This window comes from Mobula hypostoma, chromosome 15 (genome assembly GCF_963921235.1).
Source record: "Mobula hypostoma chromosome 15, sMobHyp1.1, whole genome shotgun sequence".
Lineage (NCBI taxonomy): Eukaryota > Metazoa > Chordata > Chondrichthyes > Myliobatiformes > Myliobatidae > Mobula > Mobula hypostoma.
The window spans coordinates 36,591,445-36,611,401 of NC_086111.1; the positions used below are offsets into that span (position 1 = coordinate 36,591,445).

The 19,957-nt window shown below is 42.7% G+C and overlaps 1 protein-coding gene across 2 annotated transcripts in view; it reads left to right on the plus strand.

Moving 5' to 3' along the window:
• Positions 1 to 572: 572 nt before the first annotated feature.
• Positions 573 to 19,957, plus strand: part of shq1 (SHQ1, H/ACA ribonucleoprotein assembly factor) — a 132,469-nt gene continuing 113,084 nt past the window's right edge. The window contains exon 1 of one of the 2 annotated variants that reach the window (XM_063067904.1): positions 573 to 763. The gene's annotated coding sequence lies outside the window, so the exon portion shown is untranslated. The remainder of the gene's footprint in view (positions 764 to 19,957) is intronic. The other variant, XM_063067903.1, reaches the window with a different exon arrangement.

A 19,957-nucleotide genomic window follows, 5' to 3' on the forward strand; every position in this document is an offset into this window, starting at 1 on the left:
ACCAGTGTGCAAAAGAACAAAGTGCAAATAAATAACAAAGAAATAATAATAACAAATAAATAAACAATAAATATCGACAGCATGAGTGGAAGAGTCCTTGAAAGCGAGTCCATAGGTTGTGGGAACACTTCAATGATGGGGCAAGTAAAGCTGAGAGCAGGTTTTTCCCTCTGGTTCAGAGCCTGATGGTTGAGGGGTAACTGTTCCTGGGCCTGGTGCTGTGAGTCCTGAAGCTCCAGTACGTTCTTCCTGATGGCAGCAGCGAGAATTGAGCATGGCCTGAATTGCGGGGCTCCCCGAAGATGGAATACTTCGTTACAATTGTGAGATATTTAAATAGCGTTTAAATACAATAGCGATTCACAGGAACATTTTTGCCACTGCTCCCTCTCAAAGCCTCGCTCTTCCGGCCGTGTTCCACACGCCTGCTCCCGCTAAACCGGCTGCGAAGATACCAGGCGAGCAGTCTTTGCATGGCAGGAGAGGAAACTCCGGACCTGTGGGCGGCGCGATGGCTTCTCGCGTGATACTGTCTCATCGTGGACCATGAAGCACTGGGGTAACCACGTTACAACAGTGTTGCGGATGGAAAACTCCGCGCAAGTGCAACATTGTGTAGCCGAACGTGCGGCGGACAAAGGGAAGTCGCAACGTGGGAAGAAATGTTCGGACGTCCCACTCAGTCCAACTACAGTGCTGATTGCTGACATGCCTCGGTCGGGCCATCGACTGTGAATCTGGTGCAGTATTACTGTTTGCTCTAGTTAGTAGAAATTGTTGCCTTTTCAAAACGTGAGCAATGTTGATTCCTCCTGTGCGTGGCAGTAAATAGGTTGTGAGTGAAGGTGTTTCACTAGCCCTGGTTCCATATTCACGTGCTTTACAGTACAAACGTCGCAAAAGAAATGCGAAAGCAAAAATGCGGCGGCTGCTGGAGATCTGAAACGGAATGCAGCTCCCAGGAAATCTTGCAAGTGTCCAGCAGATGGGGCGGAATCTGTGAGAGTGAAACAGATCTAACTTTCCAGATGATCTTTAATCAGATGTATTTGGGTATTGCTACAGAAAAAAACAGATTGTGGTTTCTGTTATTTTGGATGAGAATTCGAGCAGAGGCTTAATGTTGTAAAGAGTTGTGCTGGGTAGCATATGCGTAGAGTGGAACACCAGTGCGCTGGGTTATCCGCTTTTCTCTAGGTCTTACTCAAAAATATACACGTGGCCGTGTTGATTTATGACAGCCCGACGGTACTGAATGTTGACTGTCGGAAGTGAAGTTATTTGGGTGAAGTGATACCTGTAGAAACATGTGTTCGGTGTGTTTAGAAAAAGTCAACGGGAAATTCCAAGCCAAAACTTGACAATGCTAATTAAGTGGGGAGACTTCACTGTTGTGGCTTTCTGTTTACTGTAAGATGAGAACAAATGTTTGCATCATCCACCATCTTCTAAAAGTGCAAGATTGCTACCCTTTCTTGTAACAATATTTTAAAGAAAAATAAGTGTTTTTGTTAACTGGCATTTCTATTTTTTTTTGGTTAACACCAGTTGATACAAACTGACACAATTCACTACTTGTGGGATATACATAAAATTCTGTGGTTATTTGATTGCATTTTTTGGTAAACATATCTTGTGGTTTGTAAAGGAATTGATTCCACCACTGTAAAGTGGCACAGTACTTAATTATGCTTGAAATACTAACCTTTTTCTAACTTAGAAATGGCAGCTAGCATTTTAACATCGATGTGTGAGGGTATTTTTGACAGTGCAGTAGTTCTTCCTCCACCCCCAGTATTACATTAGTGTTTTTTCTGGATCTTTGTGCTTAGCTCTCTGCAGTGCTATTCACTGAATCAAGATTGATGGACCCTGATTCCCTAGTTTCTTGCACCCTCGAAGTATATTTTGCAAGAACATTAATTTGTGTGGTTGAAAAGTGTGTAAGCTAAACTGACGGGATGAACGCCAGTATGGAGCAATAGATGTTATGAATAAGGTGCACAAAGAATTGCAGCTAGGGAGTAGTACGGTATTTGGTATGAATGGCCTGGGAAAGACCGAGCAAAAGGCCACCCCCCCCCCCGTTCTAAACCAGTGGTGGTGTGTTTAAGTGCCTAAATTGGAAAAAGCCTGTAAATTGCAGATGTATGACAGAGTTAAAATGTCTTAAATAGCACAGCTGGGTACTTAATTAGCGGATGCAAAGAATTTTAAAGAAAGATGGATGGTGATACTGATTAATGAAAGCATCAAAATGCTTTAGAAGAGGAAAAGGATAGAGTATTTTCAGTTATAATTAAGAAGCAACCAGAGAGTTGTTCCTATATTTGTTCAATAAAGGGCAACAGGGAGGGAATTACAGGCCCGAGGAAATCTGCAGATGCAGGAATTTCAAGCAACACACACACACACACACACACACAAAAGGAAATGCTGGTGAACGCAGCAGGCCAGGCAGCATCTATAGGAAGAATTACAGGCCAGTTAGTTATCATTGACAGGATGCTTAAGTTGACTAGAGGAAATAGGTTTAATTGTAGATAAGTAACTGTGACGATTATAAATATTGAGTTGTGGCTCTATTCAGTTGTTACATTTCTGATAACTCTTCCAGAAAGTTTTGACAAAATTACATCCTACATTGCACATAATTCAAGATATTTGTTTGAAACGATCAAAGTGTGAGCCAGTTACTAAATGTGTGTTTTTGCTGGAGGCAGATTCCTCCTACACGCACATTGAGAAGCATCAAGATGGTTACCAAACGGAATATAGAATTCTGGAAAGTACTCTTCGAGAATGTACAAGGAAAAGATGTTGGAGGGGAAGCTTTAGATTTCCAAAAGGTATTTGATAGGTACCACGTAAGTGATTGGTTTGCATACAATCTCAAAGGAAGTGTGTGTAACAGTGGATTGAAAATTGGTTTTCTCACAGGAAACTGAGTTGGGATAAATGGGTCTGTTTTAGACTGGAAGCAGGCAACTAATGGAGTACAGTGGGATTCAATTAGCTGACAATCACTTGCCTCCTGATGCAACCTGGACTAACTTCCACACAATCCTGAGGATTTATCCCAACCGTGAAAGATGTACATCTTTACTTATGAAGATCTTCACTAGACTTTCACCCATCGGCTTACTGAATTCTTCAAATTTCAGAGTCTGTTTCCTGTATGAATTCAGACAGAACCTTTGCCTCTGCCTTCCAGCTTTATGTCCTGATTGCCAATGTTGTCCCTAGTTTTTCCCAGCTTATCCTTTCTGAAGAATGCCTTCAGATTTACCTTTAATCTTGTCTGCTGGCGATTTGTTTTGTTTTCTTTTTAATTATCTTTGTTGGCTTTCCTAATTTCCTTTTAGAGCACCTACACTATTTATACTCTTGACAGATTTCCTATACTTGTCATAGACCCCCTTTTTTTCTTTGTACAATCCTCAATATCCTTGACATCAAAGGTTCACTATACTTTTTATGCCCGGCTCTTATCCTTGAAGGAGCATATTAGATTTGAACTCTTGCTATTTGTCTGAATTTTTCCTATTGTGCGTCTGTTATCCTACTCGCAAGTAGATGCTCCTTGTCTGCCGCTAATGTGACCTTTTTGTTAATGAAATTGGCCTTCCCCAAATTTAAGACATTTTTATTACTAGAGCATGCTTATCCTATTTCATAACGCACAATCTCCAAAATGCTTCCCAACTTTGTCCATCAGACTAGCTACATACTTAAAGGTGTGATCCAGTAATGTTCCTTATCTTGTTGGTCTATCTACATAGTGTGGCATAAAGCTCTCCTGGACCCATCTCAAAAGTTTCTTTCCCTTTAACACTCAGGTAATCCCAGTTAATATTTTGGAAAACTGAAATCCCTCAGTACAATAACGCTATTTGTATTGCCTCAATTCTTCTGTGTTGCTGTAACCTGTTGACTGTTTGAAAGTCTATAATACACAACAACCAGTGACTACACCTTGTTGTTTCCAACCTCCGTCAATGTCTTTGCACATCCTATGGGATATTCTCACTCAATACTGAAGTAATGAAATCTTTGACTGACGGTGCAGTATCTCCTTCCCTTTTACAACCATCGGCCTGGCCTGAAATCTACACCATGAGGTCTTGATTTGCCCATCTTGCTTGTTCCTCAACCATGGGGAGGCACGATAGTGTAATGGTCAGTGCGTCTCTTTACAGGGGCAGTAATCACAAATTGGGGTTCAATTTCCCACAGCTGAGTATGGAATTTGAACATTATCCTTGTGACTGGGTGTTCTTGTTTCCTCCCTCATTCCAAAGACGTACCGGTTGGGATTAGTGAGTTGTGGGCATGTTATGTTGGCTCCGGAAATATGGAGTCACTTGCGGGTTGCCAGCAAAATCTTTGCTAATTTGATTTGATGCAAATGATGCTTGTCACTGAATGTTTCAATGTACATGTGCCAAATAAAGGTAATCCTTAATCTTTCTTCTGTCTCAGCGATGACAGTAAATATTATAGACCTCTCTGTTAATTAAACTCTCTTAGTTAAAGCTTTGAATTAGTTAATTAATTTGTTTATTTGTTTGAGATAGCGCAGAATAGGCCCTTCTGGCCCTTTGATCACCATTGCTCAGCAATCCCCCAATCTAACCCCGGCCTAATCGTGGGATAATTTACAATGACCAATTAACTTACCAACCTTTGGACTGTGGGACAAACCCAGAGAACCTGATTAGTTTCCGGTGCAGAAAAAGGAGAGGGTCGATCTGATATGGTAGGTACTCAAATAGACTGCCAGTTTTTATTTTGGCATAATGCATCAATACTGAATTCTCTCAAACAAGTGCTGTGATCTTGCTTGATTAGTTGTGGGGGGTGACGGGAGAAGCTCTCCTTATCAAATCTTTCATGTGTGATCACCCCCTTGGCCCTGCACTCCATGCAGTCCTACCTTCTTCGAGAATGCATCTTTGGCAGCAAGGCCTGGGAGGAGAAACGGAGCCATCCTGAAAGGCGGCATGACACATGACTGGACAATTACCTAGAACATGGAACAGTACAACTCCGTACAGGCTTTTCGGCCCATGATGTTGTGCCAGCCTTTTAACCTACTCTAAATCAATCTAACCATTCCCCTCCACATTACCTTCCATTTTTTTTTCATCTGCGAAGGAAAAAAAGTCTCTTATATCTCCCTAATATACAGTGGCTTAAAAAGGTATTCAGCTCCAACCCTTGCTCACATAAATGAGTATTACAACCAAGGATTTTAACTGAGATTTTTTTTTTGTGAATCACGTGCTCCTTTTTATTTCACAGTAGAGCCCAAAAATAGGGGAAATTGTAAAGCATGAAAAACTAAAAATTCAAAACCTGAGATGTCAGCAGTTCAAAAGTATTCACCTCCTTTTGCTCAGTACTTAGTTGGACCATCTCTCGCAGCTTTTACAACCACTGGTCTTTTTGGATAAGTCTCTATTAGCTTTGCACAACATGATGGAGCAAGGGTTGCTCATTCCAACGAGCAAAATTGCTCAAGCTCTGCCAGATTAGTGGCAGCTGTGGACAGTAATCTGGAGGTCTTGCCAGAGATGTTCGATTGTGTTAAGGACAGGACTCTGGGTCACTCAAGAACATCAATTTTCTTCATTTGAAGCCTCTCCGTGGTTGCTCTGACTGTGTGCTTTGGGTTGTCCTGCTGAAAGATAAATGGCCTCCCCAGTTTAAGCCCTCTGGCAGAGATTAACAGGTTTTTATCCAGGATCTCTCTGTGTTTAGCATCATTCATCTTCCTCTCAATCCTGACCACATTATCAGTCCCTGTTGCTGAATACATCCCCATAGCATAATTTCTACCTCCACAAAACTTGTTATTAAGGCTGGTGTTACCTGGCTGATGTGCAGTATTAGATTTATACCACACGTACCACTTAATGTTGAGGCCAAACAGTTCCACTTTAATCTCGTTCAACCACAGGACTTGCTTCCACATACAGTATCTTCTAAATGACGCTTTGCCAAGTCTTTATGGGCAAGGATATGTTTTAGCCAGAGCTTCTTGCCACTCTTCCATAAATACCCTTTCGGTGCAAAGCCTTAGCGATTGTGGAGCCATGGACTTCATCTGCAGTTGCAGCACTGACTTTTGCAGCTCACTCACTGTGGCCTTTGGCATCACAGTAGCCTCTCTTACAAGTGTCATTCTTCTCTGGCAACTGGGTTTCGAGTGGTGGCCTGACCTAGGCAGTGTGACTGTGGTTTCATATTATTTTCCACTTTTTCATGATGGACTGTACTGAGCTCTGAGGTATGTTGGGTGCCTTTGAGATGGTCTTGTATCCTTCCTCAAATTTGTTCTTTGTTATTATTTCCTTGACTCACCTTGAACACTCTTTTTGTCTTTATTTTAGTTTGGTCTGTTGAAAACTTACCGTACTGTTGGAACTTGCAGAGAGGGGTGCTATTTATTCTTATAAATTCGTTGAGATCAAGTAATCCTCCAATTTTCGACATCAACAAATTGGGTGAGGTAGTAAGGTAATATATTACTACAGAGGAGAGTTAGTGTCATTATTACAAAGAAGATGAATACTTTTTCAACCTCTCTATATTGGTTTTTAATTTTCAGTAATTTGATAAGAGGTTTTGGAATTTTTCTTTTGATTTGACATGATGCACAATGTTTTGTATATTAGCTCAAAAATCCTACTTCAATATATTTTGAATTTAGAAAATGAGACAGTAAGATGTGAAATTATTTTTGGGGGCTGAATACTTTTTCAAGGCACTGCATCTGCCTCTACCACCACCTCAGCAGTGTGTTCCACACACCCACCACTCTCAGTGAGTATACAAATATATTAAAAAAATTACCTCTGACATTCCCCCCCTCCCCCCCCCGACTTTCCTCCAATCTCCTTAATGTTATGTCCCCTTGTATTAGCCATTTACGCCTTGGGGGATAAAGGTTTAGAATTTGGTCTGTAGGCTGCTATTTGTTGGCAATTCAAGTCCTCCTGTGACACTTCTTCAATGCTAAGAGTGAACCAGCTTCCACAATCCCATCAGGTAATGTGTTTTAGCACTTTAGTCGGAAGTAACATATGAACAAGGGAAAATTGAACAGGAAGTCATTACAGATAAAACACCAAAACAATTTTCTCAGTTATACAAAAATAGCATATTCAGGCCATTTAGCTCCTCTTTTAAATCTATGCTAGCTCTCTGGCGATACCACTTACCACTAATTTTCCCGGTAACCTCTTTCTCCATGGTCTATCAACTTGGCCCAGATTCTGTCACTCCTCTGCATGCTAGGGCAATTTTACAGTGACCAATTAACCCACCAAATTGCACATCTTTGGGAAGTGGGGAGAAGCCCTTGTAGTGACAGGAAAGGCATTCATACTGTTTACAGACAGCATCAAAGGTATGTTTGACATAACATTTCTGCCAGCATTCTGGATCAAAGTCAAGGCTGAATATCCTGAGATAGCCACGAAAGCACTGAAAACGTGGCTTCCATTTCCAACATATTTCTGCGAAGCGGAGTTTTCTGCATTGAGTGCAACGAAAACTAAGTTGCGGAATAGACTGGACACAAGGAACCCCCTTCGAGTATCACTGTCTCCCATCACCCCTTGATGGGACCGTCTCATTGCAGGGAAACAAGCCCAGGGCTCCCACTGATTCAGTGATATTGGTGTGTTGCAATGATTTTATATGTTCATACGAGGAAAATATGCGCTGTGTGTTTAATATTAAATTTGTTAGATAAACCCCTTTAGAAACGAAATTGAGTGTATTAGCCACTTATACGTGACTTAGTTGACTTGTCACCTATATTCCAGTCGTGCTTAACACCCCCCACCGGTCGGCTGGTCCGCAAGAATATTGTCAATATTAAACCGGTCTGTGGTGCAAAAAAGGTTGGGGACCCCTGGTCTAGGGGTATAATGATGCCTTCAGAAAGAATCATACTCCTAGACCAAAATGGCAGGCCAGTAAGAATTTTCTCTTTATCTCTAATGAGAAAATATTACAAACATTTTTAATGTTGTTCAAGCAACCTTATTTTTCAGAAGAAGCAATTTTCTGTGGGTATTGGATTGATAGCTAAATGTTTGAAGTTTCGAACTATTTCACTAGACCACAAATTTTTTGGAAAGCTTCCTCAGAATTTTTTTTTGTTTGTTTATGATAGGCCACTTGAAACTGAACACAAATATAATTTCAGACTACTTGTATCACGTAACAATTCGGAGAAACAAGAAATGAACTTTTTATTGAATATAATGCGTTTAATTGCATTACAATGCTGACGCTTTGTGATAGTTCAAAGGAAAGGAAAGGTATGTCGCATCCAGAGTTTTTCCAGTTAGTGGACAATTTCCCTCCGCACCTCTCCGATGTAGTGGGAACCGCGTACAAGGCAAGTTACAGCCGTGGTTTGCCATTGCCTTCTGCTGGGTGAATTTCCAAAGAGATCACCAGCTCGTAACCCAGCACGGATGGAAAGCATGCAGGGGAGCCGGCTGGATTCGAATTCGGGACCTTCCGTCCTGAAGTCCGACGCTGATGCCACTATGCCACCAGCCGGGTCCGCGATAGTTCAACTAAGCTAAAAATGTTTCACTGATGATTTTCATTTGTACTTTATATCTAAGGCTGCTCACTTAAGCGTCCAACAATAATCAGCCAGCATTAATGGATTCTGGTTGCCTTGATACCGTTTCTCCATAACTGTAATGTCCTTATGAAACCTTTCATTATGCTTGTCACTGACAGCACCAAGATTTGCAGGGAAGAAGTCCAAATGGGAATGCAGTATAAGAACCTTTAGTGACATGTTGCACTACATGGTTTTGTATGCTTGAAGCATGTTGTCAACCAGTTGCATGTAGTTTGGTGCTCTGTAGTTGCCAAAAAAATTTTCAATGGCATCCTTGAATACCTTCCATGAGATTTTCTCTGGTTCCACTAGAAGTTCTTCGAATTGCCTGTCATTGATTACATGTTTGATTTGTGGACCAACAAAAATGGCTTTGTTAATTTTGGCATCAATTATACTGGGAAACATTTGTATCAAATATTGAAATCCTTCATGGAAATTCATAGCCTTTCTAAAACTTGTCTTGCCATGCAGCATCCACCCTGCCTAAGCACGTCTGGACAAAATAGAAAACTTTTCAGCTTGCAACATTTTAATTGACCTGAATAATGAATTGAAGTAACAAATACAGTATAGACGATTTTTAAAAAATGGTGCATGATAGGGAAATTTCATTGTGATTTTCATGAGCAGCAGCCCAAACTCCATAAGATACACCCAAAAATATTCAGGAAGCAAAATCTTTCTTGTTCAGTTGTTATGGCCTGTTATTGCATCTTGCAGGTTACCCCATTATAACTAACAGATGGTTTGTTGTAGCTATTGATTGAGGATGAATATTAACCAAGATACTGGGAGAATTATGCTTTTTTTAAAAAGAAGAGTATCATGGAATTTCTTTATACTGAAGCTACCAGATGGAGCTGAACTTTCCAATAGGGCACAACTTTCTTAATGCTAAACCAGAATGTCAGCCTTGATATATTAGTTTTAATCTCTGGCATGTGAAATTGAAAAGAAGGCAGTTAATTGCTGCCACAGTTTGATCTGGTCATTTTGGAGCACTTTAAGTGTTTGCTGCTCCTAGTGCTGATCATTTATAAGCCTCTCAATCACTGAGGTGTAATGGTGCTGCCATCTTTTAGAAGTTGGCCATGTGGTGTGTTGGCTTCAGTGCCTGACTTGTAATTCTGTGACCACATCATCGATCAGCTTGGGTGTGGCCACAGTGCCAAAAGTTAAAAGGTAACTGTTAATATAATCTCTCCAAGGAAGCTGTTGGGCACAGTGCCAAAAAGTTAAAAGGCAATTGTTATGTAATTTGTCCAAAGGAGCCCCTGACTGTTGTAGTTGTGTTCTATTTTGTTTGGGCCACTTGGATCCATTTGCGAAATTTTGTTCATTTTGAATAATTCTACATATATTCTTCCATGGACTGATTACTATGAATCATCTTCCTATGTGTATTCCAGTTAAGATTTTTAGTAGGTTGATAAGCAAGGGAAAATATAATAGTTCATCTTGAGAAATTTGATTTAACCTGAACATCTCTGGTGGGGATTAATGCATTTGAAATTAGTTCTCTTCAAGCAGCTTGTCCTCAAGGTTATGCCAATGGAACAGGAGTGATGCTATAGAGAGAAGTACAACTGAGAGTAATGCAAGAGGAGCTGCAGCCATTTTTGAGCAGTTTGCTAACGAACATTGATTCACGTACAACAGTCTGACACAGCTTTACATTTGTTTTTGCAGATTTGCTTCTTATGTGGCTATGAACCCCATTTCGGGTAATTTCACTTCAGCTGGTAATATATGTTGTTCTGGCGACTTTCTGAATGCTGCCGGCTTCTTAGACACATTGGATAATGCTTCTGCTGGTTCATGACTCATAAGTACAAACTTTGGCCTTTCAAACCTTTCCTTGTGGGCCAAGCCAAGACCCTCTTTCATACAATCACTTTGAAGAGGCAAAGAGCCAGAGGAAGCAAATACGAGCAAATTTAAGACGGTGAACTCCCTAGCTTGTGGTGCTATAGTGCAAGTGTCCACAGACAAGTTACCTGAAGAAGGGTCTCAGCCTGAAACACTGACTGTTTTCTCTTTTCCATAGATGTTGCCTGGCCTGCTGAGTTCTCCAGCATTTTGTGTGTTCTGCGTACCTTTTATTAGTTGACTTTTGTTTGTGACTTGGGATAGCATATCCATCTATTTTTGATTGCTTTCTTTTAGTTTGCACTAGCATGGGTTGACTACTTTTGCAGAAGTCACTAGTCTTATTTGAAGAGAAACTGTTCCTGACTGACATATAATCCAGTTTATTGCTTTTTGGACCTGATCCCCAGTGCATTTCAACTCAAGCAGCAATCAATTACAAACACAGTTTTGTAGAGCCAGCACCAGTCTGTGGGTTGAATTCCAATAACACTTGACTGCCCTTGTTTGTGATCTAATGATTCTTAATCTTAATCGTAGGAAAATTAGTCATGTGCAAGAAGGAATATTGTATTTCACCTGCTGGTTGTTAAAAATAGTGTACTTAGCTTGTCCAAATGCCTTAATCTGATGAGGAGCTGAGCCTTGTCTTCATGCTCTTTTTAAGAAGAAAACAATATTTTTAGTGAGTGACAGGGATTAAGATCAAACTGCTGTCAGAAGCCATTACTGTTGAAATTGTTGGAGGCTACTGAAATTGAGCCTAAGTTGTAGGGTGGAGAGAAGATTTATGGCTGGGAGAGTAATGCACTTGTAATTGAGATGTACAAGGTTGGAGATGAAAGTAAGGCGGTTGGCAAGCAAGAACGTAGACCCTAGATAATCATCAAAATTAAAATTCATAACTTGAGGTACTGTAGATATGCACACATTCATCCTGTGATGAATCAGACATGTATATTTGCATATGCCGCTCCAAAAGGCAGCAAATTTAAGTTGCTGCATGCGCCCATTCTTGAAGATCCAATAGCAATGAAAATGTTCCAGGATTTGAAGAATACATCCCATGATGCTCTGAACATGTCATCAGTGATGTAATCTGAGGTCATTGGGTGCTTTGAGTCTTTCAACATCAGACACCCTCAGCCAGGTGACCCAGCTGTGGATCATCAAGCCATGACTTGTGTTCAGGTAGCATGTGCTCTAGGTCCCCATGGACTTGCTCTGTTGGGCTTTCTGTGCTGCCTGGGTAATGTCGCCAATGGCTCTCTGCCTCTTTGTACTGGTGATACCCAATGCACTGAGGGCTTAGTGAAGCCCCGGCAGCCCACTTCAACGGGCATGCACGTTGCCTTCCATCTCTACCTCTGACAGTCACTGACCAGTTCCCCGTACCTGGCAAGCTTCCTCCAGATGTTCCTCCCACAGCACAGTCAGCTCCAGCAGCATGACGTATTTTGCTGCCTCTGAGATCAGGAGGATGTTTCATCTCAAGGTGGTCTTGACGATGACTGTAGGAACTTTAGTTGTTTCTCCATGTCAGTCATGAGCGGGTGTCAGAATCCCTGTGGGTGGCTTTACTTTTGCTTCTGGTTGCTTTCCAGCTCTCACACAAAGGCGATGAGCCGACTGCAGGGTTGAGCTCATTTGATGTCACTGATTCTTAAGAATATTGCTTCTGCGAAGATCTTCAATACCTGGTCATGTCTCCAGCAGCATCAGCCCTCTCCAAGAGCTTTGAGGCAGCAGCTCAGGATGTGCTCCAAGGTTCCTCTCATGGAACACAACAGGCAGTTTGGGACTTCAACCTTTCCCTAGCTATGCAGGTCAGATGGACTGGGCAAGATGTCATATACCTGCTTGTCAAGGAACTTGATTCAATGTGGCTCTGCTCACCAGAGATCAGTCCATGTCACTCTCCCTTCTGTGGCCTGTTCCCACCTGGTCCAAGCTCCCTGCTGCTTCATACCCACTGCTTTGGTGGATCTCTCTTCATCCATGGCTGCTCTCACTTCCTCCTGGATGGGCTTGCACTTCTCCCTCCCCCTTAGCCATGTCATACCTGGGGACAGGGAAACTTCCCTTGTCACCTCTTCCTGGGGTCACCGCTTCCACCAGGACATTTTGGCACAGCCAAGATTTGGCCTCTTCCGCTCACCTGGTCTTCACAATGACCTCTGCCTGGGTCACCTTTGGGTCACTGGACTCACTATACTGCATTGCTTCTCTAGCTCTTGTCGCCTGAACTCCTCCTCCCAGGACAGCCATAGCTTGATGTTCATTCCACAGGGGGCACTGCTTCTTAGGGTCCTAGGCAATTCTAGCCACCTCCTGAGAAAGCTGATGACCTTTCTCTCTAGGTTCTCGACAGTGGAAATTGGAACTTTTATACCAACAGAGGCCAAGAATCCTCGGTAGGATACCATGCTGGTAGATCCATGCCTTGAACTTGCCAGGTAGTCATGACCTGTCATCTGCTTTCAACCAACCCTCCAGCTCCTGACAGGTGGCCTAGATTAATGGTGTGTCTTTCAGGCTGCAGTCGAACACCTTGCCAAGGCTCACTGGCTTTTCAGAGATGGTTGGAATGAGTGTTCTTGTAATATTAAAGTGGAATCTGTCAGTGGCTCTGCCCTTTGCCCTATAGATGAGCTTCTCCAGCTCCTACAGACTCCACCTATATCCAGCCACAGACTCTACCTACTTCTGGTCACAGACTCCGTGGTGACTGTAAGGTCATCCATGAAAGCTCGAATTGGTGGTTGCCGTACACCAGACGGAGTGGGGGCCGTGGCATTCTGGTTCGGTAGACTTTACAATCATGTCCATTGCAAGGCAAAGAGGGTCACAGAGGGGATCCCGATCTCCAGCCTGTGCCGCTCTGGTGTAGCTTGGCCTGATGAGACTCTCATTCTGAAGTGGTTGTGATAATTCAGGATGAGGTCCGCCATCTTGCTTGGAGCATGGTGCTTTTGCCCATGGTGGCTGCACCAGCTAGTGGGGGATTGATCCATGGGCATTGGCCAGGGTTGATCCATGGGCACTGGCCAGGGTCCATGCACTCACCACTCTCTGCATTAAAAAAACTTAACCCCTGACATTTCCTCTGTACCTACTTCCAAGCACCCTAAAACTGTGTCCTCTCATGTTAGTCATTTCAGCACTGGGAAAAAGCCTCTGACTAGCCACGTAATCAATGCCTTTCTTCACCTTATACGCCTCTATCAGGTCACCTCTTATTCTCTATCGCTCCAAAGAGAAAAGGCCAAGTTCACTCAACCTATTCTCATAAGGCATGCTCACCAATCCAGGCAACATCCTTGTAAATCTCTTCTGCACCCTTTCTATAGTTTTCACATCCTTCCTGTAGTGAGGTGACCAGAATTGAGCACAGTACACCAAGTGGGGTCTGACCAGGGTCCTATATAGCTGTAACATTACCTCTCTGCTCTTGAACTCAATCCCACGGTTTATGAAGGCCAATGCACCGTATGTCTTCTTAACAACAGAATCAACCTGTGCAGTAGCTTTGAGTGTCCTATGGACTCGAATCCCAAGATCCCTCTGATCCTCCACACTGTCAAAAGTCTTACTATCAATACTATATTCTGCCATCATATTTGACCTACCAAAATGAACCACCTCACACTTGTCTGGGTTGAACTCCATCTGCCATTCTCAGCCCAGTTTTGCATCCTATCGATGTCCTGCTGTAACCTCTGACAGCCCTCCATACTATCCACAACACCCCCAACCTTTCTGTCATCAGCAAATTTACCTACCGGTCCCTCCACTTCATCATCCAGGTCATTTATATAAATCACAAAGAGATGGAGTCCTAGAACAGATCCCTGAGCACAGCACTGGTTGCTGACCTCCATGAAAAATATAACCCGTCTACAACCACTCTTTGCCTTCTGTGAGCAAGCCAGTTCTGGTCTCCTTGGATCCCATGCCTCCTTACTTTCTCAATAAGCCTCGCATGGAATACCTTGTCAAATGCCTTGCTGAAATCCATATACACTACATCTACTGCTCTTCCTTCATCAATGTGTTTAGTCACATCCTCAAAAAATTCAGTCAGGTTCGTAAGGGACGACCTGCCTTTGACAAAGCCATACTGACTATTCCTAATCACATTATACCTCTCCAAATGTTCATAAATCCTGCCTCTCAGGATCTTCTCTCAGGATCTTCTCCATCAACGTACCAACCACTGAAGTAAGACTCACTGGTCTATAATTTCCTGGGCTATCTCTACTCCCTTTCTTGAATAAGGCAACAACATCTGCAACCCTCCAATCCTCCGGAACCTCTCCTGTCCCCATTGATGCTGCAAAGATCATCGCCAGAGGCTCAGCAATCATCTCCCTCGCTTCCCACAGTAGCCTTGGGTATATCTCGTCCGGTCCCAGTGACTTATCCAACTTGAAGCTTTCCAAAAGCTCCAGCATATCCTCTTTCTTAATATCTATATGGTCAAGCTTTTCAGTCTGCTGCAAGTCATCCCTACAATCGCCAAGGTCCTTTCCTGCGGTGAATACTGAAGCAAAGTATTCATTAAGTACCTCTGCTAGCTCCTCTGATTCCATACACCTTCTCCACTGTCACACTTGTTTGGTCCTATTCTCTCATGTCTTATCCTCTTGCTCTTTATCTACTTGTAGAATGCCTTGGGATTTTCCTTAGTCCTGCTCACCAAGGCCTTCTCATGGCCCCTTCTGGCTCTCCTAATTTCATTTTTAAGCTCCTTCCTGCTAGCCTTACAATTTTCTAGATCTTTATCATTACCTAGTTTTTTTTTAACCTTTCGTAAGCTCTTCTTTTCTTCTTGACTAGATTTACAACGGCCTTTGTATACCACGGTTCCTGTACCCTACCATCCTTTCCCTGTCTCATTGGAATGTACCTATGCAGAATGCCCCACAAATATCCCCTGAACATTTGGCACATTTCTGCTGTACATTTCCTTGAGAACATCTGTTCCCAATTTATGCTTCCAAGTTCTTGCCTGATAGCTTCATATTTCTCCTTACTCCAGTTAAACACTTTCCTAACTTGTCTGTTGTGTGGGCACATGGCCAACTGGTTAAGGCATTCGACTAACGATCTGAAGGTCAAGAGTTCGAGCCCCAGCCGAGGCAGCGTGTTGTGTCTTTGAACAAGGCACTTAATCACCCAGTGCTCTGTCACGACACTGGTGCCAAGCTGTATGGGTCCTAATGTCCTTCCATTGGACAACATCAGTATTGTGGAGACGGGAGACTTGCAGCATGGGCAACTGCTGGTCTTCCATGCAACCTTGCCCAGGCCTGCACCCTGGAGAGTGAAGACTTTCCAGGCGCAGATCCATGGTCTTGCAAGACTAACGGATGCCTTTAATTTTAACTTGTCTGTTCCTATCCCTCTCCAATGCTCTGGTAAAGGAGATAGAATTGTGATCACTATCTCCAAAATGCTCTCTCACTGAGAGACCCGACACCTGACCAGGTTCATTTCCCAATACCAGATCAAGTACAGCCTCTCCTCTTAAAGGCTTATCTACAAATTGTGTCAGGAAACCTTCCTGAACACACCTAACAAACTCCACCCCATCTAAACCCCTCACTCTGGGGAGATGCCAATCAATATTGGGGAAATTAAAATCTCCCATCACGACAACCCTGTTATTACTACTCCATTCCAGAATCTGTCTCCCTATCTGCTCCTCAATGTCCCTGTTACTATTGGGTGGTCTATAAAAAACACCCAGTAGTGTTATTGATCCCTTCCTGTTTCTAACTTCTATAGAGACTCAGTAGACAACCCCTCCGTGACTTCCTTCTTTTCTGCATTGTGACACTATCTCTGATCAGCAGTGCCATGCCCCCACCTCTTTTGCCTCCCTCCCTGTCCTTTCTGAAATATCTAATGCCTGGCACTCTAAGAAGCAATTCCTGCCCCTGACACATCCAGGTCTCTGTAATGGCCACAACATCATAGCTCCAAGTACTGATCCACACTCTAAGCTCATCCGCTTTGTTCATGATACTCCTTGCATTAAAAATCTCAAACCTTCAATCCGAGCGCATCCCTTTTCTATCACCTGCCTATCCTCCCTCTCACACTGCCTACAGGCTTTCTGTATTTGTGAGCCAACCGCCCCCTTCCTCTGTCTCTTCAGTTCCGTTCCCACCCTCCAGTAATTCTAGTTTAAACTTCAAGAACAGGCTCCCTGCATCAGCCTGTTCCTTGAAGATCCTATAAATAATGAAACTGTTCCAGGATTTTTATTGTGTCGTTGTAGGATGGAATGTTGGTTACTGCAGTTGGACTGACAGTAAGATACTGATTTGGAAGGAGATTTGACAGGAAATCTATTTGGGAACTCGAAACACACAAATTACTTGAGGCGATGCAGAAGGATGGGCCATTGCGATTAATTTGGACAAATACTGTGATGGCACTAGGGGAAGGAAAATTTGTCATTTTTAACTTTGTGAAGATGGAAATTATTACATAAAACCGTTGTGCCTACCTTCAGGAAGAATAAAAATTAATTTTGTAATTCCTTTTTTTGGGGGAAAATGCGTAGTTTAATATGGATGAAGTTCATTTGATAATTCGCAGATAGCAAGCAGATTTGTGTGTATGTGCAGGTAATATACTCAGCATGAGATGAAATTTTACCTTACCTTAGAATTGCAAATTCTTGCCTTGCTTTTGACATAATCCCTGCTGTGATTATACTTTCATGGTTATGGCAGATCTGCAGAAATTCATCATTTTGGCACTTGGACTCACATGGACCGTGAAACAACTTAGTTGGAAGCTGACTTTGAATCTCAACAGATATTCGTTCTCCATGGAGCAGAAAAGATTAGGGCTGGTACTCAGGCATTGAAGACCCTGAGGAATAGTGAGAATTTATTCTACACATAGTGTTGTGATCTCCAGTACACAGTGCAAAGATAAGAGAAGCAGATATAATGGTAACTTTATTTAGAGAATAGGGTAAGCTGTTGAAAATAGAATAAAAATAACAGCAGGTGCTTTGTGGTGCAAGCAGTGAAATGGGTCTAATTGATTTCTACTAAAAGAGAGTAAATAAGTTTACTTGCATAGGTCACCAGATTACAAATTATTCTGCAGAAGGTAGTAGAAACAGCCCAGTCCATCACGTGTTAAGCTCTCTCCACCTTCGAGCACATCTATATAGAGCATTGTCGCAGGAAAGCAGCACCCAACATCAGGGTTCCCAGCACTCAGTTCCCACTCTCTTCTCACTGCTGCCATCAGGAGGAAGATACAGGAACCTCAGGACCCACACCACCAGGTTCAGGAACAGTTGTTACCCCTCAAGCATCAGGCTCTTAAAACTCAAAGGGGATAGCTTCACCTGCTCCATCACTGAACTGTTCCCACAACCTATGGACTCACCTTCAAGGACACCACCTCATGATCACGATGTTTACTGCTTATTTATTAATATTATTTTTCTTCTTCTTGTTTGTTGTCTGTTGCACACTGATTATCCACCCTGTTGGTGCATCCATTCATCGATTCTATTATGGTTATTGGATTTATTGCGTACACCTGTAAGAAAATGAATCTCAGTGTTGTATATGGTGACATATCTGTACATTGATAACAAATTTACTTTGAACTTTGAGTTACTGATGGAACATGAAAACTGTATTTCAGTACAGGCTTCTCGAATCATTCTTGTCTACAAGGTTTATACTTTAATTGGTTTTATCCTGACTGTTAGCTTATTTGTATCCAACTATATATGTGCTTCAAATCTGGATGAGTATGCTGCAGTTGTTACTGACTTCATTAAAACCTGTGTGGATGAGCGAGTGCCTACAAAAATTTGCTGTACATTCCCAAACCAAAAAACCGTGGATGAACCAGGAGGTTTGTTGTCTGCTGAGGGCTAGATCTGTGGCATTTATGTCTGCAACTTAGGCCTGTGCAAGAGAGAAAGGTATGACTTGCAGAGGGCTATTTCAAGAGTGAAGAAACAGTTCTGAGCGAGGTTGGAGGCAACATCAGATGCATGACAACTCTGGCAAGGTGCACAGGACATTACTTACTACAAAGCGAAACCCAGTAACATGAATGGCAGTGATGCTTTGCTATGAGACGAGCTCAATGCCTTTTATGCTCACTTTGAAAGGGAGAACATAACTACACGGTGAAGATCCCTGCTGCACCCGGTGACCTTCTGATCTTTGTCTCGGAGGCGAATGTCATGCTGACTTTCAGGAGGGTGAACCCTCGTAAGGCAGCAGGCTCCGATGGAGTATTTGGTAAGACTCTGAAAACTTGAATACACCTTGTGCTAACCAACTGGCAGGACATTTTCAACATCTCATTGCTACAGCTGGAAGTTCCCACCTGCTTCAAAAATTATACCAGTGCCCAAGAAGATCAGTATGAGCTGTTTAAAGACTGTCGAACAGTAGCACTCACATCTTCGGTGATTAAATGCTTTGAGAGCTTGATCGTGACCAGGATCAACTCCTGCCTTAGCCCTGACTTGGACCCACTGCGGTTTGCCTGTCACCACAATAGGTCTATGTCAGATGCAAACTCAATGGCTCTTCACAAGGCCTTGGATCACATGGACAATACAAACACCCATGTCAGGATGCTGTTTGTTGACTAAAGCTCAGCATTTAACACCATCATTCGCTCAGTCCTGATCGATAAGCTACAGAACCTGTGCCTCTGTATCTCCTTATGCAACTGAATTGTCAACTTCCTAACTAGAAGGTCACAATCTATGTGGATTAGTATTCGTAACTTCTCCTTACTGACGATCAACACTGGCACACTTTGGGGATGTGTACTTAGCCCATTAGGAGCCCACTGCTCTACTCTCTCTATATCCGTGACTGTGTGATTGGCATAGCTCAAATGCCATCTATAAGTTTGCTGTTGATACATTCATTGTTGGTAGAATCTCAGATGGAGACGGGAGGGTTTACAGGAGCGAGATATACCATTTAGTGGAGTGGTGTTGCAGCAACAACCTGGCACTTAACGTCAGTAAGACCAAAGAGCTGATCGTGGATTTCAAGACAGGTAGAATGAGGGATCACGAATCAATCCTCAGAGGGATCAGAAGTGGAGAGAGTGAGCAGTTTCAAGTTCCTGGGTGTCAAGATCTCTGAGGATCTAACCTGGTCCCAACATATCGATGCAGCTATAAAGAAGGCAAGACAATGGCTGTATTTCATTAGGAGTTTGAGGAGATTTGGTTTATCACTTAAGACACTCAAAAATTGCTACTGTGGAGAGCATTCTGACAACCTGCATCACTGTCTGATATGGGGGGGGGTGGTGGCGGAGGCTGCTGCACAGGATCGAAAGAAGCTACAGAAAGTTGTAAAATTAGTCAGTTCCATCTTGGGTACTAGCCTCCGTGGTATCTAAGACCTC